At 37.6% G+C, this 14,600-nt stretch overlaps 1 protein-coding gene across 11 annotated transcripts in view; it reads left to right on the top strand.

Moving 5' to 3' along the window:
- Positions 1-14,600, top strand: part of LOC311441429 (uncharacterized protein) — a 312,197-nt gene that overhangs the window by 264,036 nt on the left and 33,561 nt on the right. For 5 of the 11 annotated variants that reach the window (XR_014695942.1, XR_014695943.1, XR_014695944.1 and 2 more), the window contains one exon: positions 7,323-7,537. The exons of the other annotated variants lie outside the window; for them this stretch is intronic. The gene's annotated coding sequence lies outside the window, so the exon portion shown is untranslated. Of the gene's footprint in view, positions 1-7,322; positions 7,538-14,600 lie in introns of those variants that run through there. 11 annotated transcript variants of the gene reach the window in all.

The raw sequence follows: 14,600 nt of genomic DNA, 5'->3' as shown, positions 1-14,600 counted from the left end.
GACAAATAGAAACAAATCAAGTGTAATCCATCTGAGAATTACCTAGGTGAGAAGAGAGAGAATGCCAAAAAAGCAACTCCACAATATCACACAATTTGTGATGTGTATGTTGATACTAATACTTTCAAAATCTGTGCTCTTCCATAAAGAACCACTACTGCTACTACTACTTAAACTAGTAGGAACTTCTTTTTCCTTAAATATTCCAATTCATTCTGAAAAAATGACAGAACTGCCACCACTTTGAAATACAATCATAGAATCATGGAATGGTTTAGGTTGAAAGAGACCTTAAAGATCATCTAGTTTCAGCCCCCCTGCCATGGGCAGGGACACCTTCCACTAGACCAGGTTGCTCAAAGCCCCATCCAGCATGGCATTAAACACTTCCAGGGATGGGGCATCCACAGCTTCTCTGGGCAACCTGTTCCAGTGCCTCACCACTCTCATAGAAAAGGGTTTTTTCCTAATACGTAATCAAAATCTGCTTTTTCTTGTTGTTGTTTTGTTTAAATCCTTTACTCCTTGTCCTATCACTATACTCCCTGAGAAAGAGTCCCTCTCCAGCTTTCCTGCAGGCCTAGGGCTTAGACTGATAATGTTGCCTCTTCTGAGGGAACTCAGGTCTGAAAGTCTATTTCTGATGGTTTTGAAGGACCGCTAGTTTCACAGCAACACAAAAAAGTAGTGCCACAACCCTTCTTACAGATGCTTACAGTGTTTCCAAACGAATCTCACTTCCATATTCCCAGATGTGGAACAGAAGCCAAATTTCTCAGTGTTGTATCTAAGCAGATTATTGGAAAGTATCACCTTTTTATTAATAATAAAATGTGCCTGGGAAGGAGGTATAAAGGCATTATTGGGAATCAGTTTCAGAAATATGCTGTAGTTGTGAACCACGGATGTGAATTGCTATTTGTGATGTCTGCAAGTGGGTATTACCAAAAAACTATTAGTACAGTGGGTTTAATTTTTAGCTGTGCTTTATTCATTTGCAGCTCTCAAAACAGTCTGCAAAGACAGCTGTTACTAATACAATAATGTCATTGCTTGAAGCAGTTTCCTGAGTAAATGTGTGTTTGAGATGTAAGTAGACAAGTGCCCGCTTTCTCCCTAATATTTCTTGCCTTCATTTACTATTTCTTGATTCAGAATTTTGTTTTCTTTCAAAGTAAGTTTTAAAGGCCGCACAAATTACAGTGTGGTTTGTAAGGGAAGGAGTGGCTGGGATAGAGCAGCTGCAGGATTTCAAGATATTTTTAGAAGGAGACAAATGCCATCTTTCATACTTTTACTGGATGTAGCAGTTAGCTGAATTTTATTTTCTGTAGACAACAGCTGAAAGAGAACACAATATTCTAGATTATTAGGACTTTTCTTGTCTTTTTTTTTTTTTTTTTTCCTAAAAATTTCCTACCCAGTGCTGCTTCTGACACAAGCTCAGATGGTGGTTCATCCTCTACCAATCTTGGCCTAACAAATACTACCCATGACTTTCAAGGGAGTTCAAAAATGAGCGTTTTTACTCATGAGATTTCAACTGTTCATCTGAATGGCCTTTATGGAGCTATTGGAAGCCCAAATGATATCTGATTGATGGTACTGCAGCATTTTTAATTCCTAGCCATTCTGCTAGGTTTGTTCACCCAGCATGCCACAAACATCCAAAATACTTAAGCCAACTCGTTCTCAGTTGACAGTTAGTCATTTGCACAGTATCATAATAACTAAGTAACAAACAATTCATCACGAACCCAGGCAGTCAAAAGTGGATATGGAGTTAGGCTTTTCTATTGTTCATTAAGCACAGTCAGATGACAAATAGTGTGGATGACAATGATTGGCACATAGCAATTACACCCAGTGGCAATTAAATGTAATGCAGCAGAACTGTGGGGATCACTGAGGTCACAACAGTAAGCTGTAAATGACTGATCAGGAACCATATCAATCCAAGGTATTTTTTTCTTCCAGCAATATAAAAATTCCTAACTTGTCTCTGGTGCTATGTTAGCTGCTTTGTTAATAACATTTATGTTATTAATATATACAGGCCTCCCTTAGGTCAGAAAGATAGTTGCCTACTTAGCTGAAATTCAATGAATTCAATTAAATGCTGAAGCCTTGGGCTACAGTTCTAAAATATTATTTATTTGGAGGCTTTCTTGCAGCCTTGGAATTTTTTCTTAACAGTATTGAATATCCTTAGGGTGCAAGCAAGTGAGGGAGTGAGGTTCAGGGTCTGAAACAAGCCATATTTTCAGATACACCACCAGATGTGTTTGTTTAAGATAAGACCAAATACAGTCAAATCTGACAGAACAGAAAGGACGATAATTACTGGCAATGTAATGGAACAGTAACATATTCTGAGCTTGATCCTCTGCTAATGCAAACTCAGAAAGCACTCTGATGTTAGTTGAATTACATACATGTTCCCCAAAATATCTGGTGTTCTACTATGAAAAGTATTTCTGATTATAATTTTTTCTGTACTTGAAAAACAACGTGAGCAGGAAGAAAAGAAGTAACAATGATCTGTGTCTTTCTGCATCCTGTGAAGGAAATACTGATGGATGTTTATCAGTAATAAATTTCAATAAATCTTTCATCAGTAGCTTTTAGTATTTCTAGAACTATTACTTTTCTAATATTTTCTTTTATATATTCCTGGATAAATCTTTACAAAAGAAAAGCACACACACAAAAAAGAAAGATTTCCAGAATTGTAAAGACTCTTAGTGGATAATTTTTTCTTCTATTTAAGCAAATGATGAGTTTCGCTGAGAAATCCTAAAACTCCTATAGTGAACAGCAAGTAATGTGATACTTCAGAGGCTTGAATTCCTTCCATCCAAATCCATTACAAGCCACAGATTAGTGGTTAAGACCCAAATTTTCCATATGCTATATGTAATGTAATTGAGTGTTTCCCCTTAAAAGCTTTAAACCTAGAACAAAGATAATGCTTATGAATTAGGGCCTGAAGGCATAGCACGTAAACTATGCTTACATGCCAAAGTGTCTTTTGTTTTACAAGGACTATGCAATGGCTATAGAAGCCAGAACTAATTCCTTAGCTTTAGAAAATCAGTTAAAAGTTCACATACGTGATTTCAGCAGGGCTTATCAGCATTCCGTGTGATTTGGTGGAAGAAAAACAATGTAGTCATCTGACAACCTCGCATTAAAATGCTCCTATGACTGCAGGTGAGCACTGTCACCTTAACAAAGTACTTGGTAAAGCATAAGTGCTGATTGTAAAGATGCTCTTTCATAGAGTCTCAGAAACATCAGCTATTGGTTAGATGGTAGACCTAGAAAGCTAAGCTTAAAGACAGCAGAGAGAGGGACTGTTGTGCAAAGAGGTAATTCCAATATTCCTTTTGTTCTGATCACAAAATCGGTGTTCAAATAAAGTCACTGACTTGACCAAAGGAAAGGTAATGTTGTCTATATGGTTCATTAGCTCTAGAAAAGGTGCTGTATCCTTAACCAGAAAGGTGCAGTCATTGTATTTTGAGTGGTATTATTTCTTGCAACTTGATCAGTCATGGTTTAATGTAAAAAAGTTATTAGTAAGATTCAAGGTAATAGCACAGTCGCTGTGTTTATATAGCCAGGACATAAATTCTCCAGCTTGAAAAAAATATGTACTTTTATACATTCTTAGTATATTCATTTTGTCATCATGGGTCACATTCTCAGCTGATGTAAGTTATCTTTTCATTAAAATCAGCAGAATCATGATAATTTACAGTGGGTAAAGATTTGGCTTTTTGTTTCAATGTAAATGATTGATGGACTTATAAGGATTTAATTGAGATGCTTTAAAAAAAAAAAAAAAGATGATTTAAATTTCTCATTTATAATGGATGCATAGTGTATATTTAAAAAAAAAAAAAAAAAAAAAAAAAAAAGGACTATGAAATGATTTGACAGCTTGTATGACTAATAGGAATGCTGTCCCTAAAGGGAAAAATGAACATCTTACCAATACAAGTGTGTCCAATTTGAGTTTTAAATCAGATAGTAATTATGTTTTTTAAAGGAGAAAAAAAGAAGAAAGCTTTTAATCTTCTAGGTGGCCTCATTTTAGCAAAAAGACAAATTTAGGAAGTGTTTTGGATAAGATGATGCTCTGCATCCTTCATAAATTTGGAATAAATCCAGCCCCTAAAGGGCTGGAAACCATTGTATTAGCTTACTTGTACCTGACAAAATATACACAGACACACACACACAGAAAAAAAAAACAAAACCAAAACCAAAACAAAACAAAAAACCACTGCACAGTAGATAACACATATACTCACATTCTTAAGTTGCATCTTAGCATTTGGAAAATGAAAGGATTGTTTACTCCAATAACCTGTGAGGTAAATAGTAAAATAAAAGTAAATACTAAACTGATAGTAAATAGAAAAAGGTGAGCAGTGCCACAGGAACAACATAAAAGCAACAAATAGGAAATCCCAGATGTGTAGATCTGAATGATTGCTTCACATATTTTCAGGTATTACGCAGGCCACGTTGCGTATCTTGCATCTTGACTCCTGCACAAATGACAGACCCTTGACTATTTCAATGTCTTGGTGCTAGTGTAATAATATAATGTAGCTCATGTTAGCTTAACCTAAATCCTGAGAGAAAGAGTTCCAGAGGAAAGCACACAGCAGCTGTCTGAGATGTTATTTATTACTGTCTGTGGTGATTTTGTCAGTCGCCACAAGCTGAGCATGGTTAGTAATTGCATGCAAGACTTCTCTAGTGTTCCTTGATGCAATGGGCAGTTGTTCTACTTGTTCAGTAAGTGGCATTGAATGCAGTAATGTGGCAGTGTGTTATACAGTTAGAGATTATTATACAGTTGGAGATCTTCCTGATACAAGAGACAGGGATCTCCTGGAAAGAGTCCAACGGAGGGCCACAAAGATGATATGGGGCCTGGAGCATCTCCCCTATGAGGAAAGGCTGAGAGACCTGGGTCTGTTCAGCCTTGAGGGAAGAAGACTGAGAGGAGATCTTATTAACATTTACAAATATCTTAAGTTTGGGAGACAGGGATTTGGCCAACCTCTTTTCAGTGGTTTGTGGGGACAGGACAAGGGGTAATGACCACAAAATGGAGCACAGGAAGTTCTGCACCAATATACAAAAGAACTTCTTCACGGTGAGGGTGATGGAGCACTGGAACAGGCTGCCCAGGGAGGTTGTGGAATCTCCTTCTCTGGAAATATTCAGGACCCATCTGGATGCCCACCTGGGCAGCCTGCTCTAGGGAACCTGCTTTGGCAGGGGGTTTGGACCCGATGATCTCTTTAGGTTGCTTCCAACCTCTACAATGTTATGGTTCTGTGATTAGAACTGGGAGAATGGAACTGAAAAAAGAGAAGAAAGGAGGGGAGAAAAAAAAAAAAATCCACCAAGAACATCTTGTTTCCTCCAGCATAGTGTTTGATTTTGAGTGGGCATTATTTTGCCTTTTCAATTATTCCTTTTTCTTATTATTTTTTCCACCAAGAAAGATTTTAATTAGAGATTGTAACTTCAAAATTCAAAGTGAAAAATTTCTGTCTTCAGAATTTCAATGCAAAATGTTTAGATGTTTCTAAGAAATGTGTCAGAATGGAAAAAAATAAGTGTTTAGATGACAGTAGCAAAAAGTAAGTAACAAGTGATTAAACTACAGATACACTTGTCCAAAATCCAACTCAATACATTAAACAGTGAATTCCAGGCAGTTATCCTTAAGTATAAGGTTACTTAATATCTGGGAACATTTGTGATGGGGAGAAGAATAACCACTATGGTCTGGACTAGCTTTTACCAGCAACAGCTGCAGGCTACACCTGAATGAAGTTCCAGAGTAAGATGAGCCATATTTTCACATACATATAGGTGCTAAAGGAAGCAAATAAGCTAATGATGATCTTATCTTAAACCATAGGTCCTCTTAGATACTTAGATGTTTAAGACTTCTTAAAACTTTCAGGCTTTCAGTCTGCTCAACTGATGCTCAGCTGCCAAGCAAGATTGATTCCACCCCCAAGAGCATATATGTTTTGCCACTAGGCTCAAACATCCAGTCCATAAATCCTAAACAGCCTGATGGCTCACTTCAGCAATTATAAAGGAGATAACACAGGAAGATGCTGCTACAGTCATACCCATGTCCCTAACCCATCCCATTAGCCAAATTTTTGATAAGTTGTAAGATAGAAAATCAACGTAAGGATATAAAACTGATCTCCTGCTTCCCAGTTCAACTCTAGTTGAACTCCTGTAAGATCTTGTACAGTCTATTTCTTTCTTCTTCTGAAGCTATTAGCAAGTATTTGTCACTTTCCCAGTGACAAATAGGGACCTGAAAATATTACTACTGCATCTTCTAGCACTTACGTTATATGCAGTGAAGCAAAGGGAACATCCTTGCACAGAAAAATAAAGCAAGTTCTAACTAGTCTAAGCTGAAACAACTTTTTGCTCTTTATCTTTCTCTTTTTTAAAAATAAATTTGCATATCTTTAAAGTAAGAAGAGTAATAAGTATATATTTGCAGGGGACACTGTAGAAATAACAACTTGAAGTCAAAACAAAAGCTTATTTAACTATATGTTTATCATTTTAAAATAAGAATAAAAGGGAATGTTGAACCCTGAACCCAAAGAGGGAGTTGACAGTATAATGGAGGCAGGAGATGCACATAACCACGCTGTGATCTCTATTCTGTTTCAGAGTATCACTTGGCTTTTTCTTATTTGCACCTACTGTATGACAGCATATAGAAGGAATGCTAGCAGCTAAGGCATGAAGGCATTTCTAGCTTTCTTAACCATAAGTACAGTCAAAATTGATTGACTGTATCCAATGTATTAGAGCAGATAACCAAGTAGATAATTGTGTACATTTCTAACATTCATTGGACTGGAAAACCGTAAAAGTAAAAAGAGAAGGTAGAGGTAGGGAGTGAAATGTGCTTTGATTATCTGGGACAATTATTAGATTGGACTTTTTTGAGATTGTACAAGAAAGGAAATTTTCACCCATGTAATCTGAATATAATGAAACCTTTGTTTCAATTTAATCTACGGTTTTGTCCTTCCCATTTGTAATACATTTGACACCTGCTGTTTTACCTCATGCCTTCATCTAATATCAACATTTCTCTCAGGGTAAAAGTATTATCTCTTTACAGTAATACCTTTGGAATTGCTTTCCCAGTTATGGCCCTAGTACTTTTTATCAAAACAATATAATCTAAGCAATAACCAGGAAGATATTGCAAAGGCATTCTCATGCTTTCCTATTCCTTTCAGAACACTATTGGTATAACAATGAGCCTTGGACTATCCAATCAGCACTGCAAAATACGTACGTATAACCACAGAAACAAGTGACCTATTACCTGGAATAGTCCAGGTTCACGTAATACGAAGCGATTGTGTGAGTCTGCTGCAAATGTTCCTACCTTTCTGCAGCATGACTCTACAGCAGGAGGCATAATGCATCAACATAAACTGACATCAGATGAGTATTTGGCTCTGTTCTCTGTCTCTCTGTTTTTAGTGATTTCTAATTGTAACAATGAATCACACTACTGGAAGTACAGTGCGGCAAGGTATCATATAAATCATATGTTATTTCTATTGTTGCTACAAATTAGTTACCTGCCTTCTCACACATCAGTCAGGATTCTGTTGTTTGAAGCAGCTTTAGGCCCTAATTGGTAATAATTTAAGTGTGGTAAAACTTAATGACTCTAGCAAGACAGTTCTTGCACAGGAAGTTAAGAGTTAGTTCCTGACATTGCTCAGAACATTTTCAAAGTTGCTCTTAAAATTCCAGGGTGTGAGCAAGCCCCACATCTACTAAAACTCATGGCTTCCTGCTTAAGCTTTTAATCAGTGACACTGTATGACCTTCGAAAGCCACCCCTCTGAGTACATCACTTTAAAAGGTTATTTCAAGAATACAAAATAAGAGCATACTACCAGTTCATAGATGGATTGGATCATATTCACAGGCAGTTGGTGAGAACTATTCTGCTGTACTTCCCTTTAAATACACTACAACTCAGTCTTATGCTTTCTTCATTGATGTGTCTAATTCTGCCATAAACAGACAAGGTCTTGCGCAGGGCACAAGCAGGTCCATCTATGTGCTTTTGCTCTAAGGCTAGAGCAAATGATGGTACATAGAACACTGTATGCTGAAAACTGTATGACTACAGGAACACAAAGGAAAAAGATGGATTGTGGATTGCTCTGCAGAAATACAGCAGAAAAAGCCTTTTGAATACCAGCACATATCTACTAGTTCAGCTGGCATTTTTCAGATATTTGGCACAACTCAGATAGTGTGAACATAGAAGATGGTGCTTGGCCATGTCCACTGACATTATGTGGAATAATAAATAATAATTATTTTCTATAATGGGTTCAGGGAGCAAATAAGCCACGTTGCCATCTCAGCTTTTTAGCTATGAGTCACAAAAGGCTTTTCTCTTTCCCTGCAACTGGATGGCAGATTGTTTAGGGTGACATTATCTGGGTCCAGATGGTCCCACCTACTGCAAAATCTGTAGTGCTTGTTTATTTTGTAATGGTTCTGTGCCTTGATCTTTTAACAGCTCTCTGGAGAAGGAGGGGGAAGAGTTAGTAGGCGCAGTGTGTGTTGTTCTGCTGTGTCTTCAGTGAATGGTGTTCCCTCAGTTTTTGGTTTGCTTTTTTTTTTTTTTTTTTTTTTTTTTTTTTTGTGGTGGTTGTTGTTGTTGTTGTTTCATTTCAGTTTGTTACTGAGTTGTTTTCCAGAAAAGAGAACTGAAGGCACTACGATTTTATTGAAAACAGAATATGATTACTAACTTGCTTAATGATCTGCTTTCCATTAGGGGTGGGGACACAGGGAAATTATTCTTACGGAAAGGACAGCACCTCCTTGAAATGCAACTCTGTTCCAAAATATAAATCGAAAAGTGTTATTGGCAACTGCATATTTACCATTTATCAGGGATCCCGTTGTAAATCACAGGATAATCCAGACAGGAAAGGACTTCTCATGAGGTCTCAGTCAACTTCTGGCAGGTTACTCAGGGCTGTATGCGATCTGATCTTGAAAACCTCTGTGGGCAACACATTCCACTGCTTGACTGCCTTTATAGACAAAAAGTTTACTCTTCAGCCAAATCTTCTCTTGTCTCTGTTTATGGCTGTCACTTCTTGTCACCCCATTGTGCACTGTGAAGAGCCTGGTTCCATCTTTCCAATAGCTTTCCCATGACTACCGGGAGCCACTGCTAGCCCCCCCGTGGCCCTGAAGCTGTCTTTTCTCCAGGCTGAACAAACTCAGTTTCCTCAGCCTCTCTTCACAGGACAAGCTCTCCAACCCCCTGATCACTTTATGGTCCTCCTCTAAATTCACTCTAGTGTATCAACATCTTCCAACACTCTACCAAGGTCCTTTTCAGCAGTGTTTCAGCAGAGTTACTCTTCAACGAATTGGGGATTGTTTTTTCTCAGATGCAGGACTTTGCATTTGTCCTGAATTTCATGAGGTTTATGTAGGTCCATTCCTCCAGCCTATTGTAGTCACCCATGGCCGGCTGCCCTGACCATCAAATATATCAGCAGCTCCCACCAGTTCAGCGTCATTTGCAAACTTGTTGATTTGCTCCATCACATCCTGTAGGTCATTACTTAGATATTAAACAGCACAGCTCCCCAGGTAGACTGTCCCAGTACTTCACTTTTTATTGGTCTGCTGGGAGACTAAGATCCTCTAAGTACTGCCTTATGAGCCCCACCATCCCACTTTTTTTTTTTTACCCATCCACTGGGATACTAGAATACTGTGGAAAACTGTCTTGAAAGCTTTGCTGAAGTCTAGAAAAATGACATTAGCTGCTCTACCCTCATCCACAAGTCATGTACTTTATCTTGGGAGGCAAGGTGTTTAATCAGACATGATTTACCTTTAGTAAATCCATATCAACTTCTTTCAGTCTTCTTCACACCCTTCATGCACCCAGAAATGTGTTTAAGAGGTCCACTCCATGATTTTATTTCCATTATTTCAAGGTCATAATGGCTTGCAATTAATAATACATTAGTTTTGTTTGTTTGTTTTCAGAACTGTAGCTCAGCAAATTAGCTTTCTAATCTGAGAATCTTCTTTGGGTGTTTTTGTTTTTTTTGCTGCTGTTTTTTATTCTGGCTCTGCACCCACAGATTTTGATATCTATATTTGGCCTCAGGTACAAGGGTATATTTACATTAAAATATGAGTAACCTTGAGGCCCTTCACAAGGAATACAAATCATAACTCTGCGAGTGCAATCCTATGGATCCTCAAGACATGCCTGAGCATACTAATCAGTTGAATATAAAATTTACTAAATATTAGCCATGTTTCCTAGTAGGCTGCCAAAGTGAGGCCCCCATGTGGACAGGAGATGGCCAGATCTGGAAGTTCATATGGAGACCAACCATAAATGTTCCCTGCTTCTAATGTAGAGAAGACAACCCTTCAATAATTATTTCCAATTTAGGTTCTTATTGAAGCTAATTAGAGCCCAGTGCAGCAGTCTCTGAACCCACACTAACCTCAACAGGTGCATCCAAACATTGTAGAGATACCAGCTCTGGCCTTGACAATGTTATAGTTACAATACCACATGACTGTACCTCAAAGAACAATTTGAATCAAGTAACTCGAGAGAAACCTGTGCCTGTGATTTTCACATTTGTTAGCAGGCTGAGGTAAAGTCTAGATGTTATCATGGTTTAAGTTACATCTCCATGTTAGGATTACTAAAGTGCAAGGTCCTTGCAAAGATTGTTCTTAAATTGGTTAACAGAAACAAACACCTTTTCGCCTACCAGGAATAAGGTTGCTAATCACTAGATCCCTGAGTTGTTCTTGAACTGCTTGTTGTACTCTTGCAGGAGAGAACATTTGTATTTTAAAGGCTTGGTTAAAACAGCAGAGACTTTTTTTGTCTCCTTTCACAGATCATCCCACATCACCATGTGAGCTGCTGGAATTGGGGGTGTGGGGAGGATTACCATGAAAACAAACTCAAAAGCTAAAGCTACAGCAATTTAGTCCAGTGCTAGCTGATTATGTAAAAGTGCAGTAACAAAAGCTGATATACTCTTTCCTCCTAAGTTTTCCTAAATGTGATGAATAACTTAAAGCATCAGTTCTGTTTGACAGTGAAACTCACCTCTTGGTTCGAAAGCAATGCTGAAATTTTTAGCAGTCATGCACACAGCTAACCAAGTAACTTAGCAAGGTAGTCATGAAAAGGAGTCGTGATCAAGATGGCACAAAAACATCTGGTGTACAACAAACTCTTCCTTTTGCCAAAGCTGGCTTGATAATTTACTAAGAGCTTTCAAATAAACAAATTAAAAAAAAAAAAAAAAAAAAAACTCTCAAATTACCTATGCTCTTAAGGAGCAAATAACTGTCGAAGAGTGAACACCATGCCTTTCTGTATGTCTGTAGAAAGGTCCAGTCCCCAGTAGAATTAGTGTGGATTCTCTTTGCTAGATGAAGCACATATTTCTATTCTCCATTACAGTGTTAAGGAAGCAAGAGTCTTGCTAGAGTAGCCAGAACATATCCAGAGCTACAGCATTTCACACACAGTAAAATTTCTCTGTCTGTGAAAATTCATGAAGTCGATGAGAACTGTGTTGGTGATGGTATGATATGGTGTGAAAATGAGAGATATTCACTGGATAGATATCCATTGGATGCCCAAGTTTCATTTCTTAGATAGAGGCCTTCACATCAAGAAGCTCAGTCATGCTGTGGGAGACAGTGTTCCAGCTTCCTTCAGTAATCTCATACTGTTATGTGACAGACTAGAAGGTGAGGATTCTTCTTCCAATTTGTCATTTAATTATCATTTCTTCTGATATTTCAGGCTATTTCAGTACCTCCTTAAAACAGTTTTAGTTGCAGTACAGTTGACCAATTGTGTCTTGCCTTTTCCATCCAGCCTCTATTTTAAGGTAAGGTCTGCCTCCCCCTTGTCACAGTTGACACATCAGGGCAGGATGTCATCAGCAAACAGACCTCTTTCTTCGTTCAGCTCGGCAGACTAGTGGAATTTACTGTATGTGGTTAAAAAAAAAAGAGAAAAAAAAGGAGGGGGGCAAAAATCTAATATTCCAAGTTAGCCAGAAAGCAGAAGGAAGAAATAACGTGTCTTTCCAGATGTTCTTTGACTAAATGGACTCTGTTAATATTTACCTTATCATTCATTGCGTATATTTTAAATAAATAGTTTGTAACACAGTTTTTAGTAAAGGCTTGTTAAATGATGATAACTCCAAATTAAACCTTTCTTTTTTTCCCTGTACAAAGTATAGCAAATGCCATGGAAGATTTTAATTTGGCACTCATTATTATATTTATACCTTTAGAATAACATTTTTAAGGATCAAATATGCATGCTTTAAGACATTTTTAGAAGTATAATATTTTCAGTTAGTAATATTTGAGTCTTAGAAGGCAATAGCTACCCAAGTCTGGTTGTCAAGAGGTCTTTCCCAAAAAGAAAGTAGGGCTATTTAGACCTTAATCAATCTCTTAGTTGATATTTTGTGGAGTAAAAATAGAAAGGGAAAAACAAACAAACAACATTTCCTTATCCTTCCTGAAAGCTTCTCTGTATACTATACACAGAGGAAAAACCTGCAATAAGTTCCCTTCAGCTGAAACATTTTACTCATATTTTGTGCTTTTATAAAAATGAAATAAAGTAAACCCTAAACCTCTTGCTGTCACTGATCCCCTTGCTCACGTAAATCACTATGATGTGTGGTCCTGCATCATCACAGCTCCTATGTTGGAATGACAGTGCAGATGAGCAGATCATAACAAATAAGATTTTGAGTACTTTATGGGTGTGTCAAAAAATGGTGCTTGCAGAGAAATGATCTCAACTTTTACAGAACTCTCAAAAGGCTCACTCAAGCTCTTTTCACGCATGCCTTTTCTGTTCTGTCTTCCCTGTCATCTGCTTGCAGTTGGAAATGCAAGTGTCATCGGGGATCTCAATTCAATCATAAAGGAAATCTCTTCAGAAAATTATTGGCTAGATAATTTTAACCAATCCTTGAGTTTTCAGACATCCTCAAATGTCTCCAAAATAGCCTCTCTTATTCTCATGTAAAAGTGTTTCCCTTTTGTGGGATCAAGACAAATGTTTAGATAGTTGTCAGGTTCTGCACAGTTCGGATTCCTACATGCTATGAATGCGAATTATTTGTGTTATCTTGTTCAGTCAGTAAATGTCTTTACTAAATTCCAAGTAAGTGTTGAGAGCAACACACACACACACACACACAAAAAGGCCTGAAATGCCAGTCCCCTTCGTGCCAGTACTTGTTGCTGATTCCCTCAGCAGCTGCTTCCTGAATCTGCACCTCATGGCAGATACAAAAGCACATAATAAAAGGCAGGTATAGGTGGGATATATCACTGCTTCAGCTCTTCCCAGCAAAACATTCAAATCTTCTTTAAAGAGAGTTTACTTTTTTTCTTAATCCTGGAGACTTTTCTCCCTCTATGACCAAAAAGCTAAACAAGTTTTAGTGGCACTTCACACTTCATGCAGGTCATTGGGAAATGAGGATTCCTGAGAAATTCTCCTTTAATAGCTAACTATCTAAACAACAGAGTGGAAGCATTTAAAAGCACATATGTGATTTAGGAACACAGGTCTATTTCAACAAGAATCAAACTCATTTGGATGTTTGGATGCCAAAAGTCTTTTTTTCCTTTTTTTTTTTTTTTTTAAAAATTTTGATTACACTGATGCTCTGGTCTGTAGTGAGGATTTTCTACTTCCCAAAGCTCTCACAAAACACTTTCACCCCTTCTCTTCTCTGCTAAGTATCAGTAGTTCCCAACATCCCAGTACCCTGGAGTTAAAATTTGCTTCAGTGAAATGTAGCATCACACAAACCAGTGTAAAATCACAGAACTGAGAAAATATGAACTGCTAAAATTAATTTTTGCCCTGTGATGAGGTGACAACTAATGAACAGTGTGTGTTTATATAACTGATTTATTTTTAAACCAATGATTCCTTTATGTCCATGGAGAAAGAAAATGCTCTTCTCTATTGGAGAGAATAGAAAAGAGAGAGAATAGAAAATCATGCGTTTTTGGCATGAGTTTTGGCCTCCTCCATGACTGACACTGACAGTGCTCTCACTATTTCCTCTATGATTACAAGGTCTCTGCTGTATCTGGGATGGAAAATCCATGTGCCATGCCAGTTACACAGTACATTCTAGTAAGGGGTCATTTCATAGGGCAGTATTAAATTAGTTTCCAAGACAATGACAAACTACAAAGTGGCCAGTTTCACTGGCTGGCTGGAGACACTAATGAAATTGAGAAACTGCAGTTGTCATTTGCAGTGGGACTTGATTCTTCTCACTAAAGAGCTAATCTGAGAATCACAAGTTTGACAGAGAAAATGTGACAGTGAGAGAAACGCAACTGGAAATTCATTCATAAGCATCTCCTAGTCTGTCACTATATCTCACTGAATGGAACTAAAGTACTCTTGA

The sequence above is a fragment of the Aythya ferina genome (assembly GCF_964211825.1).
Source record: "Aythya ferina genome assembly, chromosome: 9".
Lineage (NCBI taxonomy): Eukaryota > Metazoa > Chordata > Aves > Anseriformes > Anatidae > Aythya > Aythya ferina.
Note: the sequence above shows the minus strand (reverse complement) of the source record. Positions and strands in the feature narration are given on the sequence as shown.